At 51.1% G+C, this 24,874-nt stretch overlaps 1 protein-coding gene across 1 annotated transcript in view; it reads left to right on the forward strand.

Annotated features, from left to right (window-relative positions):
• Window positions 1-5,667: 5,667 nt before the first annotated feature.
• The window catches only part of PIPOX (pipecolic acid and sarcosine oxidase), a 42,570-nt gene continuing 23,363 nt past the window's right edge, over window positions 5,668-24,874 (forward strand). Inside the window, exon 1 of the mRNA XM_040455386.1 lies at window positions 5,668-5,960. The gene's annotated coding sequence lies outside the window, so the exon portion shown is untranslated. The remainder of the gene's footprint in view (window positions 5,961-24,874) is intronic.

A 24,874-nucleotide genomic window follows, 5' to 3' on the forward strand; every position in this document is an offset into this window, starting at 1 on the left:
TGCAGGGGTGGGGGTGGCGGGGGGGAGTGTCTAAAGGCCAAGGCAGGTCATTGGTGCCAAATGAGCTGTGAGATGGTGAAGAAGGGGACAAGTTCTCCTTTTGGGGGAGGGGAGGTCATGGCAAGCTTCAGGCAGTGGGCAGGTGGACTGAAAACAAGTCTTTTTAAAAAAATTTTTAATGTTTATTTATTATGATTATTTTTTAATATGAAATTTCAAATTGGTTTTCATACAACACCCAGTGCTCATCCCAAGTGCCCTCCTCAATGCCCATCACCCACTTTCCCCTCCCTCCCACCCCCCATCAACCCTCAGTTTATTCTCAGTTTTTAAGAGTTTCTTTTGGTTTTTAATTTTTTTTTCAACGTTTTATTTATTTTTGGGACAGAGAGAGACAGAGCATGAACGGGGGAGGGGCAGAGAGAGAGGGAGACAGAATCGGAAACAGGCTCCAGGCTCTGAGCCATCAGCCCAGAGCCTGACGCGGGGCTCGAACTCCCGGACCGCGAGATCGTGACCTGGCTGAAGTCGGACGCTTAACCGACTGCGCCACCCAGGCGCCCCTTATTCTCAGTTTTTAAGAGTCTCTTATGGTTTGCCTCCCTCCCTCTCTTTTTCCCCCCCTCCCCCTCTCCCATGGTCTTCTGCTCAGGATCCACATAAGAGTGAAAACATATGGTATCTGTCTTTCTCTGCTTGACTCATTTCACTTAGCATCACACTCTCCAGTTCCATCCACGTTGCTACAAAAGGCCATGTTTCATTCTTTCTCATTGCCAAGTAGTATTCCATTGTGTATACAAACCAAATTTCTTTATCCATTCATCAGTTGATGGTGAAAACAAGTCTTAAATAAGTTTTAGGTTTCAGTCAGTGGAGAGGAAGAGGGAGGACAGCCAAAGTTGAGGGAGTGGCTTAGGTAGAGGCATTGTGGTAGAAAATGCAAGATAGTTTGGGGTCAGTGAGAAGACTGGTTCTGGGGGAGCAGTACATCCTTGCAGAGGTGTGAGAGGAAGGGTGGGAGCAGGCCTGAGGCCAGGCTTTGTGGTCACCTGAGCTGCAGGACATCCTTGGTGGCTATACTGAAGGGTTTACCCCATCACAAAGGTATCTGCACCCGAACAAGGGAGTCTAGAATTATTAAGGTGGGTTTTCAAGCACTATAGCAAGTGGTAGTAACTGAGAGGGGCTCACTGCTGATTCAGAAGGCTGGAGGGTGGGGTCTGAGTTACAATGGCTATGTTAGGACTGAGGACCAGAGAGAGGGAAGAGGGGCTCTCTAATCCCAAGGACCTTTGCAGCCTCTGCCCAGACAGTGCCAGACATCCAGCCCACATCCCCGGAGAAGCCAGCTTCACTTCCCCACTTCCACACAGCCCATCAATTTGCAGGATCACAGGCACACTGGTGACTTATTCTGAAGTCTCTCCCTTCAAATGGATGACACTTGCTTTCTGAGTGAGAGGAGAAGAAAATTAGTCTCCTCCAAGATAGCTTTCAAGGCAGAGGAACGCCTTCTGTGGAGCCAAGGGGGTTTGGGGGCTTCAGAGAAACAGGGGCAAGAGGCTGCAGAGATTCCCAGGGGCACAGATCTGCCTGCTCGCCTCCACCCACTCCTCGGAGGGGGCTCCCAGACCTGGCAGGATCTTGAACATTGTGGGATACCATGCTCTGGCCAGGCTTCAAGGAGTATCCAAAGTCAATTCTTTGAATTTAGGGGTAGAAGGAGAATCCTACCCTGGTAAATGGGGAGTCCTGGTTCCTGGGCATTTCCTCCCACTCCAGGAGCAGGACCACACCAGCTGGTAGCAAGAGCCCAGGGTGGATGGAGACAGCAGCATAAAGTGGTTTGATGCGAGCTGCTTTCCATCTCTAAACCAAGGCCTCCAGCCTGCCCACCCCCAGCCAAGGCCTTTGATCCTCCACAGCTCCATAAATGTTTAATGCCACTGGCTGGGCAGAAATGAGGCAGGTGCTGGGACAGAGAGACTGGGAATAGGACTTAAAATCCACAATGTTGGCTAGGTTATTTTCACGGAGGAGCCCTGCGATGGGTGGGAGGAAGCCCTCCCCCTCTGTGTGACAGGAGAAGTCCCAAGGTTCAAGTTTGTGGCACTAATAAAGGAAACTCTTTGAAAACCCACCAAGGGGCTGAAAATAAAATGAATAATCAATTGCAAAAGCCCAATCCCGAGTTTGATTGAAGGAGAAAGATGGAAAGTTAAATGACAATCAAATGCAAATACAGCTCAACAAACACCACAGCAATTACCAGGCGCAGGAACCACATGGTGCTTGCAGGCAGCAGGGGTTGGCAATTTGGAAGCCTGGGCCTGTGCAGAGGTGATGGGCGTGGGGCCATTTTAATGGACAATTAAATAGATGCAAAAAACCCCTGCATCTATTTTGCATATACTGCTAATGAGTGGGGATCCAGAATCCTGGCATCCAGAGGGAGGTTATGCCAAGTTCCGGAGCTGCCTCTGCACCATTTCAGAACAGAAGAGGCCCGGAGTGCTTGGGAGGTGAGACCAGGGTAGGCACAAGGATCAGAGGACCTTGAGAGGGTCACTCAAGTCTCACTGGAAACTCCACACCAGCTGCTGCTGACCGTATGAGGGTTGAAGTTGAAGGGAGCCCGTGGGGCCTTGCAGGAAAGGGCTCAAGGTGTTGGCCCTCCAACAGCCCAAAGGCCCGGTGAGAGCAGCCTTCTCCTCTAGATTTGCATAATGTTTTGCATCTCATTTGAATGCTATTAATTTGGTGTCAGGCGAGGTTGGCACGGTGTAGAAAAGAGAACATCTGGCCTTCTCCCTCCCCTCTGTACCCTGAGGCTCACCCTGAGCCTAGCCCTCCCTAACTTGGGGAGAATGAGGTTTCCACTTGCGCCACCCACCGCAATGTTCCTTGGCACTTTGGAGAGTCCCTTGGTGAAGCCAGCTCCCAAAGGCCAAGGCTGCCTGGGCACTGTGGCCACCTGCAGAGTTATACTGAAGGAAGAAGAAAGGGTCCCTCGAGGTCACTCTCACCAGACCCAGAGTTACCAGGGGAGGGTGCTGGCAGTCTTCTCCCCGAGCAATCAAGATGGTTTGGCTTGGAAAGGGTCCAAAGATAATAAATCGGAGAGGGAGGGAACAAAGACAGGTGATAATCCCAGAGAAATATAGAGGGCTCTAGAAATAAAATTCCCTGAACTCAATATTTCTAGTGCTTGAACTTACATAAAATACATCTGTCCAGAGACATTGGGTTAATGGTGGTGTGGCTCTGGGACTGGGGGCCTGGTACCAGGATGACGGCCATGTGATGAGGGAGTGGGTCACCAGTAAGGTGAGCCCCTGAGAAAGGGGGAGAAAGCCTTTTGTGTATCTTGAGGCTGCCCCTGGCAGCTGGGCCTCAGAAAGCTACAGTGAGCTGGAGGATGGGGGTGGGAAGAGCAAAGCTTCCCAGGTGTCCCCAAAGGGGTCTTGGTTCTTTCCTATATGGAACCAGTTAGGATGCCCAAGTGACTTCTTGCCTGGGTGGTCTACCCTGGAACCTTGGTCAGTAGATGTGAGAGTATTTATGCCTAGGACAAACAAGGAGGAGGTGCCATTGACCAGAAGGTGGTCCTCCTTCTGTCAGGGAGAGACCCTCTCCCTTACGGAACCCTGGCCAACTCCATCCACTTCTGAGAACTCGGGCAGAATGAGGGTGGGGGAAACATGAACAAGTATCCCAGCCAGACTGACCTCACACCCCTGTCCCAAACAGCACTCACTCTGGGTCAAGCCATGGCTGGGGGCAAAGGAATACTCCATACCCTTTTCATGACTGCGACAAGACTGGGGGGTTGCTTTGAATAATGTGAGATGATAATTGAGTTTTTCCTTTGAGCAAACCCAGGCATGAAGCTTTGGAATTAGATTGCCCACGTAGGGGCACCTGGCTGGCTCGGGTGGTAGGGCATGTGACTCTTGATCTCGGAGTGATAAGCTCAAGCCCCACGTTGAGTGTAGAGATGACCGACAAATAAAATCTTAAAAATAAATAAAGAAGGACTGTCACATGCATTTAAAGCAGATTCATAAAACATTAGTATATTCTCAGTTGGCCCCTGAATCCGATGGGCTATTCCTGACCTCTAAGAATAAGAATACTAGCACCATTTATTATTTACTATCACTGGGCATGGAGTTGGGGTAGGTCCTATGAGGCAGGTACGTTATTGTCCCCATTGTACAGATGAGGACACTGAGGCCTTAAGAGGCTTAGTGATTTGCAGGTAGTTCATGGTGAAACCAAGATATACTAACAAGGCAGAGCAGAAAGGCACAGGTGCTGGTGGGCCTTTGCAGGGGCAGGTGTGGGAGGGACCTCAGGCTCCCTGAATCTGTGGGCTCTGTCCTGAGTTCACCTGCAGGGGGCCTGTACCTAGATTCTCTCCCTTGATGCAGTCCGGAGAGAGTAGGCTGCTTGGAATAGGCGAGGGCAGGGCTGGTCACTTATTAACTTATTCATTAGACAAATATTTATTAAGTATCCACTGTCCTAAGTGCTGGGGACACAAAGGTGAGTGAAAACAGTCACTGGCCCTGCGGGCTCGGAGCTCACAGTCTAGAATGAGAGACCTTACGCAGAACCACCTGACTAAATATAAACTGACATATCAGGTGCTCAGGGGAGGTTCACGGGGCTATGGAGGCCTACACTGGGGGTTGACCCGGTCAGGGAAGAGCACCTTGAGGAGGTGGTGATTGAGTGGAAAGCCACAGGATGAGTGGGTGTTACTTGAAGAGGCAAAGGAAGTACATTCCATGCAGAGGGAACAGCATGTGCAAAGTCCTGGAGTTGGCAGGACTAAGAGATGATTACTGTGGCTGGATCACAGAGAAGTATGTGGTGGGATGCAGCTAGAGAAGCAGGCACGGGTGTAGGGCTCCAAAGCTCCAAAGCTCAGGGCTCCCAACCTGCCCGTGTGTCCATCCATTCATCTGTCTGTGTATTCCCTCATCCTACCCAGCCACCTACCCAATTTGTTCATCACCTGCTTACTCACTGTTTACTGAATGAGGGAACATTTTTTGTGCCAGGACCTGAGGGGAATATGGACAGGCAGAGCTCTCAAGGAGCTCCCAGACCAGGGAGGGGAGATAGAGTCTCAACTCACTGTCCTGCGGCATTGTTTATCTCTATGAGTGCTTAATCAGGATAATAAAGGCCCTAGAGGCTGTCTCCCATGGTTCAAGCCTCCTAAGGCAAGGCAACATCATCTCCTCCATGGGGATCTTGCAGCCACATGGCTCCTCCTGACATCTAATCTCATTCCTTTCTGCTACAAAAGTAGCCCACTTCTTACCACCCCCAAGGTAGGGAGTATTTCTGATGTTTGTTTTCATTGACTCTTCTTTTGGGTCTCAGAGGCTTCTTAGGCTCAGGAGAACACAGAGAAATGTGGTCAGGTCTCCCCCAGATATCAGAATCTACCTCCAGACACTTCTTTTTCTGGACATGAAAATAGGACAGAAACCCCAAATGTCCCTCAATTCTAGCTGTGCATTTCTACCCTCCACTCCTCCTTGAACTACTTGTCCTCTGCTTGTGACATCACAATGGTCTCTATGGCAACTGACTGTGAGGTCACCAATCCTTAAAGCAACAGAATCTGTGGGGCCAGACAATGGCCTGGAGGAGAGAGGGTGAATACAAAATGGGGGTCCAAGAGGGAACCCATCTCCTACTGGGCAAGGGCCACCCAAGACCTATGGGAGGGAGGAGGATTCCTCTTTGAGCCCCTTTGCAGAGAGGGGTAAAAACAGTTTCTTGGTTTTGTCCCTACACGGACACTGAGCCCCTCCAAAATTGCCCATGAAGGGAGAACTTCATATAGTCTGACTCAGATGGGCTACGGAGATTGATGGGGTTGCTGAAGAGCGTCTTGGGATCACTGACTTGGCTCTTTGGACCGCTGGGAAGTGCAGGTAGGAGAGGTTCTGGTCTCAGCCCCACTGGTTCGGAGGGTCTGACCAACACCTGGCATGTGTTTGAGCCTTGGCTTCCCCATCAGGGAAGGAGTGGAGGTACTAAGGAGCCTTGTTTCTTGACTTACAGGATAAGCAACAGATTGGCTTAACGCTATTGGGCCTGTCTTCCGTGAGCGAGTGGGGGGATGTTGCTGTGAGTGGGGAAGGGTGGAGGTAGGCACATGCGGGTGTTTTGGGGTAAGCTGGGATGGCTGCTGGTTACTCTGAAGCCATGTTAGTGGTCCGCAAGAGCGAGACCCACTGGAAAGGGAGACACTGCTCATCAGGAGGCTGAGGGGTGTAAATGCTCAGGCTTGGAAGTCAGGTCCGTGTTCAAAGTGATCCCAGACTTATGCTTGTCTTGGGCAAATTCCTGAGCCTCTCTGGGCCTCCGCTTCCTTACTTATTAAAGGAAAATCATGCCACTTGCCTTTCGGAAAATTATTCCGTAAGATATCCTGTAGGAAGTCTTGGCATAGAGCAGGCACTCAATAAATGGTTGTTTTATTCATTTTTCTATCCCCTTAGCCTAGGGTTTTTGCACATTATATGTGCTTCGTTAATGCTTGGGACTATAAGCACAGAGTGAAGAGTAGAGGACAGTGCTTAGAGCGGGGGAAGTCAGTGGGCCTGGGTTCAAATCCTGGTCCTTACAGCCTGGCACATGTTAAGTGTGCAGTGGATGGTGGCAACGGGGCCCAGTCTTGAGTGGGGCTGTTTCTGCACCTGCCACACGGCTTCTGTCCACTGTCAGCTTTAAGGAAGCGAGAGTTAATCCGTGGCGTGTCCAGAACTGGAGGGTGGGTGAGCCTTAAGACAGGGGCAGAAGGATGGCAGCCTCCCCGGGAGAGGTCACCACTGTCTGGATTCCTTCAATGTGGATACTCAGCTCATGCCAGCCATAGGCGCTGGGGCCCCAGCTGGACTGGTGGTCTTTGAAGTCAGGGCCAGGCAGAGTCTCACTCATCTGTGAAGCCCAGGCCAAGGCTTGGCACATGGCAGAGGTCCTGGTAGCAGCAGTTAAGGTCAATGGAGTTAGGTGATGTCTTAATAACCACATACTGGCTAACATGTTCTACGTACTCCCCATGCCAGGCTCTGTGCTAAGCTCTTTGCATGTTGTTGAGCCCCGCAGCAACCTATGAGATAGGCGTTATTATCCATATTTGTTTAAAACGAGGAGGGGCGCCTGGGTGGCTCAGTCGGTTAAGCGTCCGACTTCAGCTCAGGTCACGATCTCTCGGTCCGTGAGTTCGAGCCGCGAGTCGGGCTCTGGGCTGATGGCTCAGAGCCTGCAGCCTGCTTCCCATTCTGTGTCTCCCTCTCTCTCTGCCCCTCCCCCGTTCATGCTCTGTCTCTCTCTGTCTCAAAAATAAATAAATGTTAAAAAAAATAAATAAATAAAATAAAACGAGGAAAGAGGGGTGCTTGGGTGGCTCCGTCGGTTAAGCGTCCGATTCTTGGTTTTGGCCCAGGTCATGATCTCACAGTGCGTGAGTTCGAGCCCCACATCAAGCTCTGTGCTGACGGCATGGAGCCTGCTTGGGATTCTCTCTCTCCCTTTCTCTCTGCCCCTCCCATCCCCCTCAAAACTAAACAAACATTAAAAAAAATGAGGAGAGACAGAGAGGCTAAGTAACACAGCCCAAGCCCCCACAGCTAGTAAGCAATGATGGGACTGGGATTTGAACTCAGGCTACCTGACTCTTAACTCCCATGGTAACCCAAGCCTCATGGGTCCTGTCCATCCATTTTGCCACATCTGCCACCACGAATTTCCTCCCCCACTGTCTTCTCCCAGCTGAGCCTCGATCCAGTGCAGCCCAGAGAATGCAAATTCTCCCCCCACCAGCCTCAGCCACCTGCCTCCCCCTGTACTGAAATAAAGCTGTGGCTGCCACGGCCGCCGCCACAGCCGAAGCCACCACCGGATCCCTTGCTCATTTCAAGTCCTCCTAAAGCTTGTTGAGTTCTTAACTTATTAAAGATAAGCACATGGAAATAGGGAGCAAATCTCTTTATTTATGACATAATCTCCAGCCCAGAAAAGCGGCAGGAACAGTGTTGCCTATATTAGGGAACCAATAGGAAAAAAAATCAATTAGATCCGCCAGAGCGCTTCGCTATTAACTTTCTTCTGATGTTTCTCTTAAGGCTGGCCGTGGGGGTCCCTGCCAGCCGCAAGCTGGAGGAGAGAGGAGAGCTTTGCAGGAACAGAGGAAGGGATGTCTCCGGGAAGACAGCAGACCGGGCTCCCAGACGGGCCTGGAAGTCTGTCCATCCCGGGTCTCCTTCACTGCTCTCCAAACCTCCGCCAGGAAGTCCTTATGTTGATTAAACCTCCATGCTCCTTGCTGCATGTCAGCTAGTGGCAGCTTGTTATTCTTTGCTTCGTGCAGACCTGAACCCCAAGTCTGATCACATTTCCTCTAGATCCTTAGAGTGGAGGATCCTCTTGTTTCTGGAAGAATGCTTTTCTGGAGGGGCTCTCGTTGACTGATCTTTAATAGAGTTGTCTTCTGCTGGGTAACACTGCTCAGGACCTGCCGCCACCCCGACGAGGCCTTCATGTTCATCCACCTGCCTCCGGGAGCAACTTCTAAGCTGTCTCCGAGACAATGGGCTCTCCCTTGTTCCTGAGAGCCTATAGCAAGGGGGACGTCCTGATTCCCATAGTAACCCAGGTTTCGTCTCCTTAAAGGCAGGGGATAATGGCTTGTGCACTAGTTTTTCCTCAAGGCCAAGCAGGTAGCAGGCGCTCAATAAATATTCATTGAATCAATAATTATGATAATAGCAACTCCATCGATTGAATGCTTACTCCGTGCCAAGGCTGAGCAAGGCAGGTGGTTTTTTTTTTTTTTTTTTTTTACCTAAAGTAGGACCTTTCTGCTTCTCCCTGAACCAGAAGAGGCTTCCGGTGTTTTGTTTTGTCTTATTTTTTCAGCCAGAGGCAGAGGGAACAGAAGCTCTGAGAAGCAAATATTATAATCCCCATTTTATGGAGGAAACAGATGCAGAAAGAAACAACTTGTCCTGGCTCGTAAGTGAACGATAGGCTCTCTCCATCCACGTTTAGCCATTGGGAAGTCCTTCTTGACTTGTTTCAAGTCTTGTTTCAGTAGCCCCAGTTCCTTCTCGGTCCCATGGAAGCAGAGAACGGCCCCACCTCCCATGCGGATTTGCCTCAGTTTAGGACTGTCCACTAGCTCTTTGCATGGAGGAATGAATATTAAACACCAAGCCTCACAGAGGCCAGCCCTGCGGGGCAGGCAATGAACCAACCCTCCTCATGCCTGTTCATTATTATAATTAATATTGAGCCGCGCTTGGTGGTGACCTCGCCCTCACCAGGTATTTGGGCTATTTTAGAAGCTTATTCAGATCAATGACAGACAGCTCCAAATAGATAAACTCACTGCCATCCAGACGAATCAATTGTAACACTGCCGTCACAACAAGCCCAAGAAATCAATCTGATTTCAGGCGACATGGTAACTCAGCACTGGGCAAGCTGGTTTTAATTTCCGTGTGGCTGAGACCCAGCTTCCTCTGCGCACGGGAACACCCCACCCTCCCAGCTGGTGTTCCAGGTACACAGGTGCCCGGGCGGGCCCTCAGAGGACCCAGGCCAGGGAGGCAGTCACAGGGAGGACAGGACGCTTAGGAGGCCGTGTGACCTTGAGGAAGGCTCTTGAACCCCCAGACCCAAGAGGAGCTGACTCAGACCCGCTGCTGGGATCCTTGTTTTGCTGGCTTCAGCTCCGATTTTTCCGCTGCCCTCTGCAAAAACCAAACCTGGAGGCCTTTCTGGGCCGCCTCCCAAATCGGGGAGCTGTAGAGGTGGTCTGCCTACCTCAGGCAGCAGGACAACGGCCCTTCTTGATCCTGGAGATGGAATCTGTTCTAGCAGCGCAGCAAAAAAGCTCCCCAGAACAGATACAGCCATTTACCGGGTGCTTACTTTATGTCCAGGCACTATGCTAAGTATTTTACACGCCATCTTAACCCTCACAACGGCCCCAAGAGATGGGGAGCCATTCTCCACATTTTGTAGAAGAGGAAACCAAAGCTCAGAAAGTTAAGCAACTTGTCCGGAGTCACACAGCTTATAAGTGATGGAGTCTAGATTTTTTTTTTTTTAATTTTTTTTTCAACGTTTATTTATTTTTGGGACAGCGAGAGACAGAGCATGAACGGGGGAGGGGCAGAGAGAGAGGGAGACACAGAATCGGAAACAGGCTCCAGGCTCCGAGCCATCCGCCCAGAGCCCGATGCGGGGCTCGAACTCACGGAGCGCGAGATCGTGACCTGGCTGAAGTCGGACGCTCAACCGACTGCGCCACCCAGGCGCCCCAATCTAGATTTGAACCCAGATCTGTTAGACTCCCTTCCTCACGCCTTAGCCACCAACACGGTCTTAAAGCTGACGCCAGAGATGCCCTCCTTCTCCGCCTCCCTGGATCCTGTCAGGTGAAATGAAGCCATTGCCTCTTCCTCCAGGCTGCCGGGGAAGGGAGACTGTCTCAGGAATTCTCACAATCAGCAACCGTTCCCTGAACCTCCACCCCGATGTTCTAGGTCCCTGAGTTGAGGCTGTTGAGGAGACGGGAGGGTCAGGGGGCCAAGCTGGCCACCTTCCCACACCACACCTCTCCCCTTCCCTCCCTCAGTCCTGTTAATGTATCTAGGTGGTGAGGAGCTGGGCCGGGGACGGGCAGCAGTGTGTTCTAAATGGCCGAGGTCAGGGCTTTTCAAATCTATTTTAGCTAAGAACCTCTCTAGTGGGGAGACACCTTACGAGGAAGGCGAGGATACCAGCAGATGAAAATGGAGCTGGTCAGATGGAGAAGGGGGCCTGGGAGCCCTCCGTCTCCGTCCTTCTCCCACGTCCAGCCCCACAGCAGCAGCCCTTTCCCCCCCACCCCGCCCCAGGTGGTTCCATCAAGCCCTGGGCCTGGCTCCCTGCGCATCAGGTTCAGCACCTTCTGTCCTCCCCGAGGGGGGGCAGGGACGTCTGGATTCTGCAGCCTAGCAATGGAGGGCGACACACAACACCACACAGCTAGCAAGTGACAAAAGCAGACTCAGATCCAGGCCTATGTGGCTGCAGAGGGCGGTGATCGCCTGCCGTCTCTCTTTGCCAGACAGCGGCTGCCCCCCTGTCACCCCCTGTCCCCTGTCCTGCATAAAACCATCAGCCCTTCCGCCCACCACCAGATACAGAACCTGGAAAGGCACTCAAACTGTAGCAGGAGAAAAGGGGATTAGACATTGGCAAGGACTTCCTGACTCATTAGCTTGGGTTAGCAGTGCCCCCTCTCCGGAGGGGCTTCAGGCAGGGTCTCAGTTCAGCCGTCCCCCTGTGGCTCCCACTTCCTGAAAGCTACTGAGAGACAAGATGACCTCTGCTGTGTGTGGCTTTGTCTTTTTTTTTTTTTTTTTTTTTTGCACAGCTAATAGCTGCACATGGTTCCGAAAATAAGGGGACGGAAGCCTAGTCAGTGAAAAGCCCCTCCCCAACCTGCCCCCCACCCTCCAGTCTCCCAGTTGCCCTCCCCGGAGGCAAGCACACATTATGTGTTTCCTGTCTAGACATATACAAGCAAATAGGGACCCATATTCTCTTTCTTTAGTCCTATTTTTAATACACAAGATGTAGCACACTCTGCTCGCTGTTTTGTGCCTTGCTTTTGTCACCTGACAATATATCTTGGAGATTACTCCGAATCAGTACATAAAGAGCTGCCTTACTCTTAGGTGTCTTTTTACGGTCACGGGCTTCTGGGGAGCTCAGAAGTAATCACATCTGGTTTGATTAGCTTCACATTTCCATTTACGACATCCCCGCCCAGAGAGGGCAGGGAAGCTCTCCAAGGTCACGCAGCAAGGACTGGGGCCGCGCGCCGGCTTCTCCCCCTCCCCTGTCCCCGGCTCCTGCCCCCAGCCACCTCGAGGCTGAGCGCGGCCCAGGGGCCCAGGCGAGGGAAGGCGAGGGAGCCGGGCGGCTCTAATTGAAATGCTGGCCGCGCGGCGCGGGCTCGTTCGCAACAGGCACCTGGCGGTGCGCGGCGCGGAGCGGCCGGGCCCGGGGCGCGGGGTGCGGAGAGGACCGGCGGCGGCGCGGCGCCACGTGGGGGCGGGCGGGGCCGCCGATTCCCCGGGAAACCCGCGCCGCGTGCTTCCCGGTAATGAGCTCCCGGGGCGGAGGTGAGCTTCCCCCGCTGCTCACACGGCAGCCGCGTGGCACCAAAGGAGACGGGTACTTTTTTTCCCTCCGTGCCTGACAGCTCATTAGAAGAATTAATTTACTCCGGCGTTTGCAGTTTAAAGGACATTATTTACTGGTTAATTGTTGTTATTACAAAATGTTAAATATCATTATTTATTTCCCAGGCCCTGACAGCTTCTCTGACAGGAATTTATTAGGTGAGACGCTATCACCGGTGGGCCCCGCCCGTGAGGGGCAAGGTGAGGTGGCAGGTTCGCATCCCCCCGCCCCCTGCCCGCCCGCCGCCGCCCGGCCTAGGTCTGCGCCCAGAAGAGGCGCTTTGAAGGTCAGGAAGTGAGGGGCTGACTCTGGCCCACCCCAGGACAAGTGGCCATTGGCTCCTCCTCTCCCATCTCTGCCCGCTGTGGTGGCGGTGGGGCATTGGGGGGGGGGCAGTTGGTGGCCGACAGGGGACACATTTGCATAAGGTAGCAATTTGGGGGTCAGGATGGCAGTTGCCAGAGGTCTGGTGGCCAGAATGAGGCCTGGACTTTGGGTCTTGCCCTTCAAGGTTACTCCAGAAACACAAGTATTCAGGCCACTTTCTTGAAATGCAGAGAATTTAAGAGCTGGAAGTGGGAAAGGAGGTGAGGGCATTTGGATCCCATACTGGTGGCCTCCAGGCTGCAAATAGGGTCTATGGATTTGTGGTTGACCTGTTCAGGAGACTTCATATAAAAATCTTGATTTCTGGGGGCCCCTGGGTGGCTCAGTCGGTTGGGTGTCTGACTTCGGCTCAGGTCACCATCTCACGGTTCCTGGGTTCCAGCCCTGCAACGGGCCCTGCGCTGACAGCTCAGGGCCTGGAGCCTGCTTCGGATTCTGTGTCTCCCTCTCTCTCTGCTCCTCCCCTGCTCACACTCTGCCTCTCTCTCAAAAATAAATAAAGATGAAAAAAATTAAAAAAAAAAAAAAACCACCTTGATTTCTGGCTGCCTTGAAAAATAAAGTCTCGCCACACTTGACCCACAGTCTTGTATCAATTGACAATGACCAGCTGGTAAGGGACATGCCTGCTACCCAGCTACGGTCTCTTCCACTCTTTGATTCCCTCTCGGCGGGTATTTGAGTTTCCCACTCCTGATCTGATCTAGTGATCACGTATAGATGAAGGAGTTGAGTCCAGGGCGGTTAAGGCTCTGATGGCCAGGACCACAGCCCAGCCCACTCTTCACCACACCATGCACCCCCCACATCTCTCTGCTCCTACCTCCTCTGGGTCAGGTTTGGAGTGAGTTTGGGCAGGGAGCTCAGGTCTTGGGGCAGCCTCTGTGCCAGGAGTGAGAGACAGCCCGGTGAGACTTTGCAAGGATCATGGGTCCAAAAATTGCATCGATTTGTTAATTCAGGAAGTAGTTTCTGAGGACCTACTATGTGACATATGGAAATGACTTGGATACAAATCTTGCCCTCAAGGAATTCGGTCTGGTGCGATTGTGTGCGAAACAGGCACCCGAGATTACAGTACTGGGAGAGGTATGAGTGTCAGAAGCATAGGGCAGCTCGGAGGAAGAAGGGGGACCAGTAGGTCTGGAGGGGATCCGGGGAGGAGGCTTTCCAGGGGAGGGAATTAATACCCCATGGAGCATGTTCTAGGCTGGGCGGGCTGCCTGTGTCCTCATACACAGATACTCATCATCTCCCGTACCTCTCATAACATGGTCAATTAAAAATGTCTGTCATCCGTCGATAAACAGTGGTTCTGCCAGGCCTCAGAGAGCCCCCTTCCTGCCATCTACATCCTCCCGCCCTGTGGCTGTCTGGAAGCTGCTCCAGCTTTGGGGACCCAGTCACTTGCCTACAGTCCATCAACCATCACCCACGTCCCATTGCCAGTCTCTGGGGCAAGGCTGATTACCCTCCTTTTATAAATTAGGAGCCTGAGGCAGGAGATAGGAGACAGGAGCTGGGGGCAGATGGAGCTGATGGGCCCAGGGAAGGAGGGAGAGGGGACTCTTGTCTGAGACCCAACATCCAGTCCTGGCAAATATGGATCTTTCGGGCTGACTTCAAACAATGGCCCGTTAGGTCTTCAGCCCCCTCTTTTCCTGCCCAGGAACCTGATGGCAGCGGGTAGCCTCAAGAAAAATTTGGAGAACTAAAGGGAGATGAAAAATACTTTGAAAAAGTATGAGAACGGGCTCAACCGAGCCATTACTGTTGCTATGCTGTAAATTATTACAAAGTTATTTCTGGCTGGCAGCCTGGTTTATTTTAGACCCTACCTCATTTCTTCCAGGTTATAGGCCCTAATTCCTTGCCTGATGAGACAGAAAGAGACTAGCACCTATTGGAGTAAATCCTGAGCAGATTCAGAAGCTATAACGACAGCTTGAAGGATTTTACAGATTCCCAGAATATCAGGGCATTCTGCCCTTTGGAGGTCTTCTCCACCAGCCCCCTCATTTTATTTTATTGCCATATTAAATTTTTAAAAATTGTATCCGTATTTTGAACAGGTAATCCGTGCCCAAGGTGCAAAATTCAAAAGATGTAAAAGAGTGCCTGATGAATAGTCTCTCTCACTCCTCAGAGGCGGCCAGTTTTCAATTCCTTGTGTTTTAATATATATATATTTTTTGAGCAGATTTTTTGAGGGGGACCAGAGGGAGAGAGAGAATCCCAAGCAGGCTCTATGCTGTCAGCACAGAGCCTGGCAAGAGGCTCAATCTCACAACTGTGAGATCATGACCTGAGCCGAAATCAGGAGTCAGACACACAACCAACTGAGCCACCCAGGCTCCCCTTACTGCATTTTAAAATAGCATTGTTTTGGGGCGCCTGGGTGGCTCAGGAGGTTAAGCGGCCGACTTTGGCTCAGGTCATGATCTTGCGGTCCGTGAGTTCGAGCCCCACGTCAGGCTCTGTGCTGAGAGCTCAGAGCCTGAAGCCTGCTTTGGATTCTGTGTCTCCCTCTCTCTGACCCTCCCCCATTCATGCTCTGTCTCTCTCTGTCTCAAAAATAAATAAACGTTAAAATAGCATTGTTTCTTTTCTGTTCGTGTAGAAAATACCCTAACTCCTGCAGAAGGAAGTAAAAATCACATAGAGTCCCACTGTTTCGGGTTGAATACTGTTGACATTTTGATGTATAATCAGCAAGACTTTTCTCTTTGCATACACACATCTCTAGTTACAAATTTGCATAACCTGAGTTATTTATTTGTTTACATTAAATACAATTCTTCAAAATAACAGCCTGAGAGGGAGGATACATGCTAAACTGCTAATAATGAGTACTTTGAGGAGAGGAATGGGATTGGGTTAGGATTCGGTGGGGGGCGGGTGCTCTACCTCTATTATCTGAAAATTGTTTTGGAATGAAAATATATTCGTATATGACTCCGCCCACCCCATATTGCAGAATCTGATTTTCAATGACTGCATCAGAAGGCTACTATGTGACCAATCCTTTATGACTGTGGTTTTAGGATGGGTTTGCCATTATCAACAAAGCTGGGATGGACATTTTTGTAGTTTTTAAATTTTTATTTAAAAAAATTTTTTTAACATTTATTTTTGAGAGACAGAGATGAGCACGAGCAGGGGAGGGGCAGAGAGAGAGGGAGACACAGAATCCAAAGCAGGCTCCAGGCTCTGAGCCAGCAGCATAGAGGTCAGCGCAGGGCTTGAACCCACGAACTGTGAGATGGTGACTTGAGCCGAAGTCGGACGCTTAACCAACTGAGCCACACAGGTGCCCCATTTTTATACAGTTTTACACACTTGTCCAGTGTTTCCTTGGAGCAGTGTCTTTTTTTTTTTAATTTTTAAATGTTTATTTATTTTTGAGAGAGAGAGAGAGACAGAGAGACAGAGAGTGAGTGGGGAAGGAGCAGAGAGAGAGGGAGACGCAGAATCCAAAGCAGGGTCCAGGCTCTGAGCTGTCAGCACAGAGCCCTACGCGGGGCTCGAACTCACAAATGGTGAGATCATGACCTGAGCTGAAGTCGGACGCTCAACCGACTGAGCCACCCAAGCGCCCCATCTTTTTTTTTTTTTAACTTAAAAAAAATTTTTTTTCAACGTTTATTTATTTATTTATTTATTTTTAAAGTTTTTTTTTTCAACTTTTATTTATTTTTTGGGGGGACAGAGAGAGACAGAGCATGAATGGGGGAGGGGCAGAGAGAGAGGGAGACACAGAATCGGAAACAGGCTCCAGGCTCTGAGCCATCAGCCCAGAGCCTGACGCGGGGCTCGAACTCACGGACCGCGAGATCGTGACCTGGCTGAAGTCGGACGCTTAACCGACTGCGCCACCCAGGCGCCCCATCAACGTTTATTTATTTTGGGGACAGGGAGAGACAGAGCATGAACGGGCGAGGGGCAGAGAGAGAAGGAGACACAGAATCGGAAACAGGCTCCAGGCTCTGAGCCATCAGCCCAGAGCCCGACGTGGGGCTCGAACTCACGGACCGCGAGATCATGACCTGGCTGAAGTCGGACACTTAACCGACTGCGCCACCCAGGCGCCCCCTTCAGCTTTTTTTATAAATTTTTTTTCAATGTTTATTTTTGAGAGAGGGAGAGAGAGAGAGCACAAGTAGGGTACGGGCAGATGGAGAGGGAGACACAGAATCTGAAGCAGGCTCCAGGCTCTGAGCTGTCAGCATGGAGCCCAGTGCGGGGCTGGAACAGTGAGATCATGACCTGAGCTGAAGTCGGAGGCTTAACTGACTGAGCCACACAGGTGCCCCTCCTTGGAGCATTTTCTAAGAGATGGAATTGCTGGGTCAAAGAGAATGTACACTCTAAGGCTTTTTGATACATCATGTCAAAATCCCTTCCTTCTGGATTGTTCTAACATCCCATTCCACCAGCAGTGCCCACTCCCTATCCCCACTTCCCACTGATATGCTCAGCACAGCACAAATGAAAGGCTTGTGAGATAGTGGGGCAAGATCATGGGACGCCGGGGTGGTTTCTTCTCTGGGTGAAGCTTAGGAAGGGGCAGTGTGTGATTTGCGAAGCTTGCTCTGGTGCCTCAGAACCGTGGGAGGTGGGCAGGAGCCCGCAGGGGACCTCAGTGGCCAAAGGGGAAAGGAGGAGGGGCAAGGAAAGAAGGTAGAACCCTCAGGGGCGTCCACCTGTCCAAATCACAAGCCTAAGAGATGTGTCTGAATCCAGATCCTTCCTCCAGGCATCCAACTATAGGGGGAGTGCAGTGTGTCTTAGAGCTCATGGCATGGCTGCGATGCCTTCTCTTAGAGCTCTTCCAGCCCATGACAGTTACATCCCTCAAGTTCAAGTGGCACATGGAGGACCTTCCAGGGTCACACATCTCCAGCTCCTGCCTCTGAGTGTCACAGTTACTCTTTGATTCCACGTGTTTGTTGTGCCCAATTCTGTGGGTCTTACCTGCAGATTTTGCACCCTTAGACTCTGGTTAAGTTGACCCATACTATTCGGAAAGCTTCAAGAGGAACAAGAAGGACTGGAGACCCACTGACTGATTTAATGCTGAAAAGATGGCATTCTGAAGGTGCCCCCTCCTCTCTGGAGCCCAGCATCTCCCCAGTGGCCGAGGTTTCCTCTTGATGGGGCGACAAGAGAAAGCCCAAGACTGCATCTCATTGGTGAGATGAATAATACATTTGAAGCAACTCACAAACTGTGTTTGATCCGCCTAAAGCTTCAACGGTTAACGTATTTCTCTTTATCCCCAGCAAGGGAGGGCTGGGAACTGTCAACATTTTTCTTTCTGCCTAATTTGTGCCTTCTCCATCAAGAGAAAAGCAGGGGCCAGGGGAGGGAAGGAGGCAGGGAAGGAGGGCGACACATTCCCTGAACAATTCACTGAGTCACAGTACTGGGGGGTGCTCCCGAGGCCTGGGAACCCCTGGGATCACCGGATCAGAGCAGGGGAGGGAGGCTCTGGGGTGAGGGGCTGTGCTGTGGGTGCTGAAGCTCTTTGAGGCCTGTCTGCAGGACTGTGCGCCCCTAAGAAGTTGATCCGGGGGAGGACCCATCTCCAGCATTTCCCCCTCCAGTGGGAGACCAGAGAGGGAAAGCTGAGGCTTGTCAGCTGCCAAGCACTGGGTAGTAGGGAGTAACGACATTAAGCGCTGACACTGACTGAGCTCAGAGGCCAGGCACTGTGTCCATGTGTAACTGACATGCTTTCAGTTTTCTTCACGTTGCTCTGAGGGGTGACCTTAAGTTCTAAGGATCTCATCCAAGGTCCCACTGCTAGTCCGTTTGGGGCTGTCTGGCCCAAAAGTTCACGTGCTCAACCACAGTGCTCTTCTCCCTCTTACGTAGTCTCCGATACTTTGCCAAACTTGTCTCCTGTTCTGGAGGGGAAGTAGAAAGAAGTGGTTAACCTCGCACCATGCCTCAGTTTCCCCATGTATAAAATGGAGATGTTAACAATAGTACCAACTTCACAGGACTGTGGTGAGGAGCGTAGGAAACACCATGTGCATTTGCTTTTACTCCCAGCTTATTTCACTCCACAGTCAAGTTGCAATCCGTTTCCCCCCCCCCACCCCCACCGCCCCTCCACTGACCTTGAGCCAATTCCATCCTCCCTCTTGGGACTGCCTATCACTACTCTGTCCCGCCAGCTTGGGGCCCCACTGCCAGGGTCCCCACACCCCCTTCTGAGAGGTCCTCTCCTTCCCAGGACTTGCGACTTGCCGATTTTCACGGCTCTCTTTTCTGCAGTGGCCGCTGGAGGAAACGCCCATCCCCTAGGTAGCCGACAGCACACTTTTGCTGGAGGCAGAGCACAGAGAGAGAAGTCTTCCCTGGGAGGAAGCAGAGCACATCGTCCCCACTGGGGAAGGAACAAGGGATGGAAGAGCGAGAGAGATTTTCCTAATAACTGACAATGTGTCTCCACCCTGAGCCATTCATTCCCGTACTTTCTCAGGCTCCTCCTCCCCCTGGGGAAGCTATTCATCGTGTCCACTCTCCAGCCCTCCAACTGCAGCGTGGACTGGGATTTCTGCAGAGGAGCAAAGAAACGCAGGAGAATTCCCGAGTGTGGGACAGGGGGAAGGAGTCGGCCAAAGCAAGGACCAGAGCCCGATTTTGGAGGGGACCTCCTCAAAGCCTGGATGTGTGAGAGGGGGCGTCCTGGGGAAGCGAGACCTCTCCCCACAGGGCAAGGCAGGCCCAGTGGTCCCTAGCAGCCTGGCCCTTGCGCCTGCCCCGTGCCCCAGAGCCCTTCTGTTCAGGCCTGGCATCCCACGGTGGTGGCATTCTGCTCAGCGGCTCGGAGCACAGACGGGAAGGCGGGCATTGCCGAGAATCGATTTGCGGGAGCAGCGGGGGCTTTCTCTTCCTCCTTACTTCTCTGCTCTTTGATCTCCTGTCCTTCCTCTGCAGTCCCGTTTTTCTCCTCCTTCTTCCCTTGATCTCTCCCTCTTTCTCTCCCTTCAGCCGAATCACAGCAGCTCCCAGAAGGGGGGGTGGGGAGCTGCAGTCCTTTGTCCTCTCGCTCCTCCTGACTCGCTGCCCAAGGTGCCAGCCTCCTGCCCAAGTCCCGAGAGGTGAAAGGAAACCCACGCACGTGCACATGCACGCGCACCCACAAAGCCAGAGCTGAAGCAGAGGGGGAGCAACCACAGAAGAGAGGGAGACGCGAAGAGAGAAAGACAGGGACAAGATTCGGGGCGTCGGAAAGCCACTGAGAGAGATGGGGAGAGTCAGAGACGACGAAAAAAGAGAATTCAGCAAATTAAAATTTTTACAACCATCCGGCAAGTCTGCAAAAATGATCTTCCCTGCGGTCTTTCATTTATCTCATTATCTGACTCCTAATGTGCTTTTTCCCCCCTTTCTTTTCTCGCCACACTTGGTGCAAAATCTTATTAGCTTTTTTTTTTTTTTTTTTTTTTTTCTGGCAGGGGCTTCATATAGTCTTTTTCATTACATTTCCTAATAAAAGCAATCACTAGGAAGGCACGGCTGGGGGATTAAAAAGCCACCTCAGCAGCCGCCTGGCCAGCAGAACCATGACTTGTTTGTGCTGCCAGGGGATCCGGCCAGGCCCCGCGGGCTGGGTCAGGGAGACCCAGGTTGTGCTGTGGAACATTCCAGGGCTGGGAGAATGGTTCTGCCCCGGCAGGTTCACAACTGTATAGGAGGTGTGAGGACAGAAGCCCTGTAGGAAGTGTGGTTCCTCCCTGGAACCGGTTCACAGCAGGAGTGACAGCAACCTGCCTGACCCCCAGTGCTGTTTTGATCCAGAGAAAAGAATATTTTGGGCCTTTCTCTCTGGTCGTTGGCCCAGCACATTCTTTTGAATAGCATCAGTGATAGCAAATCCTCACCTTTTGAGACTAGATTTGATTTTGTTATCCATGCTTTTTTTTTGGTGGTAAAATTCACATAACCTAAAATTTACCATTTTAACCACTTTTTATTTATTTATTTATTTATTTAAAAAATTTTTTTTTCAACGTTTATTTATTTTGGGGACAGAGAGAGACAGAGCATGAACGGGGGAGGGGCAGAGAGAGAGGGAGACACAGAATCAGAAACAGGCTCAGGCTCCGAGCCATCAGCCCAGAGCCTGACGCAGGGCTCGAACTCACGGACCGCGAGATCGTGACCTGGCTGAAGTCGGACGCTTAATCGACTGCGCCACCCAGGCGCCCCTTAACCACTTTTTAAAAACTTATTTATTTTGGGGCGCCTGGGTGGCTCCGTCGGTTAAGCATCCGACTTCGGCTCAGGTCACGATCTCATGGTTTGTGAGTTCGAGCCCCGCGTCGGGCTCTGTGCTGACAGCTGGGAGCCTGGAGCCTGCTTCCGATTCCGTGTCTGCCTCTCTCTCTGCCCCGCCCCTGTTGGCGCTCTGTCTCTCAATAATAAATAAACATTAAAAAAATTTTAAAAAACTTCTTTATTTTGAGAGAGAGAGAGAGCACAAGCAGGGGAGGAACAGAGAGAGAGGGAGAGGGTGAGAATCCCAAGCAGACTCTGCACTGTCAGTGCACAGCCCGGTGTGGGGCTCAAACCCACGAACCGTGAGATCATGATCCGAGCTGAAATCTAGAGTCAGATGCTTAACCCACTGAGCCACCCAGGTGCCCCCCATTTTAACCACTTTTTAAGGGTACAGTTCAGTGGTGTTAAGCGCGTTCACATTGGTGTGTAACCATCAGAACTGGCCGTCTCCACAACTTTTTCATTTCCAAACTGAAATTCTGTACCCATTAAGCACTGATTCCCACACTCCATTCTCTTAGCCCCTGGCAACTGTCAACCTATTTTCTGTCTCTATGAACTTGACTACTCTAGGTACCTTGTATAAGTGGAATCATATAGTATTTATCCTTTTTGTGACTGGCTTTTTTTTTTAAGTGTATTTTTAAAAATGTTTATTTATTTTTGAGAGACAGAGCACAAGCATAGGAGGGGCAGAGAGAGAGGGAGACACAGAATCGGAAGCAGGCTCCAGGCTCCGAGCTGTCAGCGCAGAACCCGACGCGGGGCTCGAACCCATGAACTGTGAGATCATGACCTGAGCTGAAGTTTGATGCTCAACCGACTGAGCCACCCAGGCGCCCCTAAGTGTATTTATTTTGAGAGCGACAGAGAGAGTGTGCAGGGTAGGAGCAGAGGGAGAGGGGGACAGAGGATCCGAAGTGGGCTCCACACTGACAGCAGAGAGCCTGATGTGGGGCTCAAACTCCTGAGCTTCAAGATCATGACCTGAGCCAAAATTGGATGCTCAACCAACTGAGCCACTCAGGCGCCCCAAGCGACTGGCTTATTTCACTCAGCACAATGTTTTCGAGGTTCACCCGTGTTATAGCATGTGTCAGAATTGCCTTCTTTTTTTTTTTTTCAACATTTATTTATTTTTGGGACAGAGAGAGACAGAGCATGAACGGGGGAGGGGCAGAGAGAGAGGGAGACACAGAATCCGAAACAGGCTCCAGGCTCTGAGCTGTCAGCCCAGAGCCCGACGCGGGGCTCGAACTCACGGACCGCGAGATCGTGACCTGGCTGAAGTCGGACGCTTAACCAACTGCGCCACCCAGGCGCCCCAGAATTGCCTTCTTTTTTAAGGCTGAATGATATTCCATTGTATAAATATATCCCATTTTGTTTACGTCACGCTCTTTAAAACACAGAAACATTTCTATCCGTATAAGGAAACTGAAAAGAAACAAAACCCCACCCAGATACCCATCACATTAATGTCACTATTCTCCCTCTTGTGTGTTTCTCTCTTATGCTAACAGTTATATCTCCACCCCCTCGGTGAATTGTCGTGTCCTCCAAGGGCGGGTTCACACCACTCTGAGCTAGCAGCATGATGGAGGATATGGTGCTTGGAAGGAGCCAAACGTTACCAGGAAACAGGTGTGATAAACACCTTAAGGCAGAGGAAGGAATCTCTATCAAGCAATATGACATTTTATTGCCTGGGTTATAAACTGGCCATGAAGTATTTATCAAATTGCCCTCCAGGATGATTTATGCCACATAGCGAGTGTCAGTGGGTTAACTACAAGACCTCTCAAGTGGGTGACTTTGTTTTGTTTTGTTTTTTTTTTTTTTAACGTTTATTTATTTTTGAGACAGAGAGAGACAGAGCATGAACGGGGGAGGGTCAGAGAGAGAGGGAGACACAGAATCTGAAACAGGCTCCAGGCTCTGAGCGGTCAGCACAGAGCCTGACGCGGGGCTCGAACTCACGGACCACGAGATCATGACCTGAGCCGAAGTCAGACGCTTAACCGACTGAGCCACCCAGGCGCCCCTCAAGTGGGTGACTTTGAAGAGAACGATAGTCATTTGGGAAGATTTGACTTAGTATGTGTTAACATGAAGATACAAAACAATCTGATTAAAAGTGACTTTTAAAGGTCTTGCTGCTTTGGGGATCACTGAGGCCATCCCTTGGTTAACTGCTGAGTCCCTTAGGTGCTCTGCCAGGACTGGTGGAATTGGTCCCGACCAGCACTTCTCAGAGACCAGAAAGCATCACGGATTTAGGAGACCCGCAAGAGAAGGCGTTATTGCAAAAGTGTGCACACCAGTATCTACGGAACCACAGCCCGCTGCCAGCAGGGGTGCTTCAATCTCAGCCACTGGTTCGGTTAATAACAACAAAGCCTTGGATCTCTGTGGTCCTTTGGGAATCTTGTACCTTTTATTTTGTTCCCACTCTCTTCTCTCAGTCTCTGCCACTCTCTTTCTCTGGCCCAGACCCTAGAAGTTAGCAAATTCCGCTCAGGGAAGAGTAGAAACCCAGAGGTTACAAAGACCACCTTTCTTCCATCTTGTGTCAGAGCCCCTGAAACAAACTGCGATTTCACTACTTTTCCTCTCTCTACATGAGCAGAAAGTATTTATTTTCCACGTGGCCTTAAAAACTGGATCTTTTCCTTATTCTCTCTCTCTCTCCCTTCCTCATACACACACGCACACACACACGTGCACACACCCTCTCTGTTCCACTAATATCAGCCTTTTCTAGATCACTTCCCTTTCTCTTCCTGAGAAGCTGCCCCCTCCCTTCCATCAATGCTCCAGGGGGCTTTTATTTTTCTTTTATTCTCAGCTCTCTATCAATCAAGGGGAGGGGGGAACACTTTATCTGAACCCTTAGTGAGCAACAGCAGCAACCAGCAGCTGCCAGGGCAGTGGGAACTTCATTTCCGGCGCTGACGTTTATAAATGTGGCACAGAATACCAGCAGGGACCGAAATAAATCAAACAGCTTCTCCAGAGGTCCCTAGGGGCTGCTTTAGAATTTCTTCCCATTGGGGGTCATGTTCCTTCTCTTTCTTTGCAGGGGAGGGGTAGGGAATGCTGTGATTTGCAGCATGGAATGAGCCACCTCCTTGCCCTTCTTCAGAGAAGCACTGAGCCCGGGACGCAGGATGCTCTGGGATGAGAGCATTGGACCTGTCTCTGGATGGGGAGAAAGGCTTGGGGCCTGAAGTCCTGGGTGGGGGTTGGGATGCTGCCTCTGTCACCTACTAGCTACCAGTTTCCTTGTCTGCAAAATGGGGGTAAAAATGCCTTCCCTGCCTACCTCGCGGGGCTGTTGTGAAGGTTGAATATCTATAAAGTGGGCGTCATGAAACTTTTGATAAGCTTATGCAATGTGGCGAGGGGTTATTATTGAGGGGCAATGACAAGGACCAGGGTTGTCCAGGAAGCCTTTTGGATGGGTTCCAGGCAGACCTTCCCCAGCCCATTCCACAAACCTTGGCTTTTTCCTTTCGTTCCAGAATTCTGGGCAAGGAGCTCTGATAGTCTGTTCCAAACACAGCTGGACTCCTCCCAAAATGTTTTCTAAGCCTTCTTTCTTCTGCTCCTCTAAGTACTAAGAAAATAAAGGTGGACAAGTATGAGAGCGGTAGAGAGAGAGGGAGAAAGGCAGAGAGAGGGAGAGAGGGGTGGGGGTTGGAGAGACACGGAGAGAGACAGAGAGAGACAGAGAGAGGGCTGCCAAGGACGAGGCAGGAAGAAGGAACAGTTGGCTGATGCCAAGCTACTGTGAGCTCGGCATGGATCCTTCCAAAGTTCTGTATGAGAACCCTGCTCAGAGATGGGACCCAGCGTGGGCTCTACAATCTCACCCCTTTTATGCTCCCTAAATTCCAGATGCTGCCTACCACCTTTC

This window comes from Herpailurus yagouaroundi, unplaced genomic scaffold, assembly GCF_014898765.1.
Source record: "Herpailurus yagouaroundi ecotype Mexico unplaced genomic scaffold, PumYag 215, whole genome shotgun sequence".
Classification (NCBI taxonomy): Eukaryota; Metazoa; Chordata; class Mammalia; order Carnivora; family Felidae; genus Herpailurus; species Herpailurus yagouaroundi.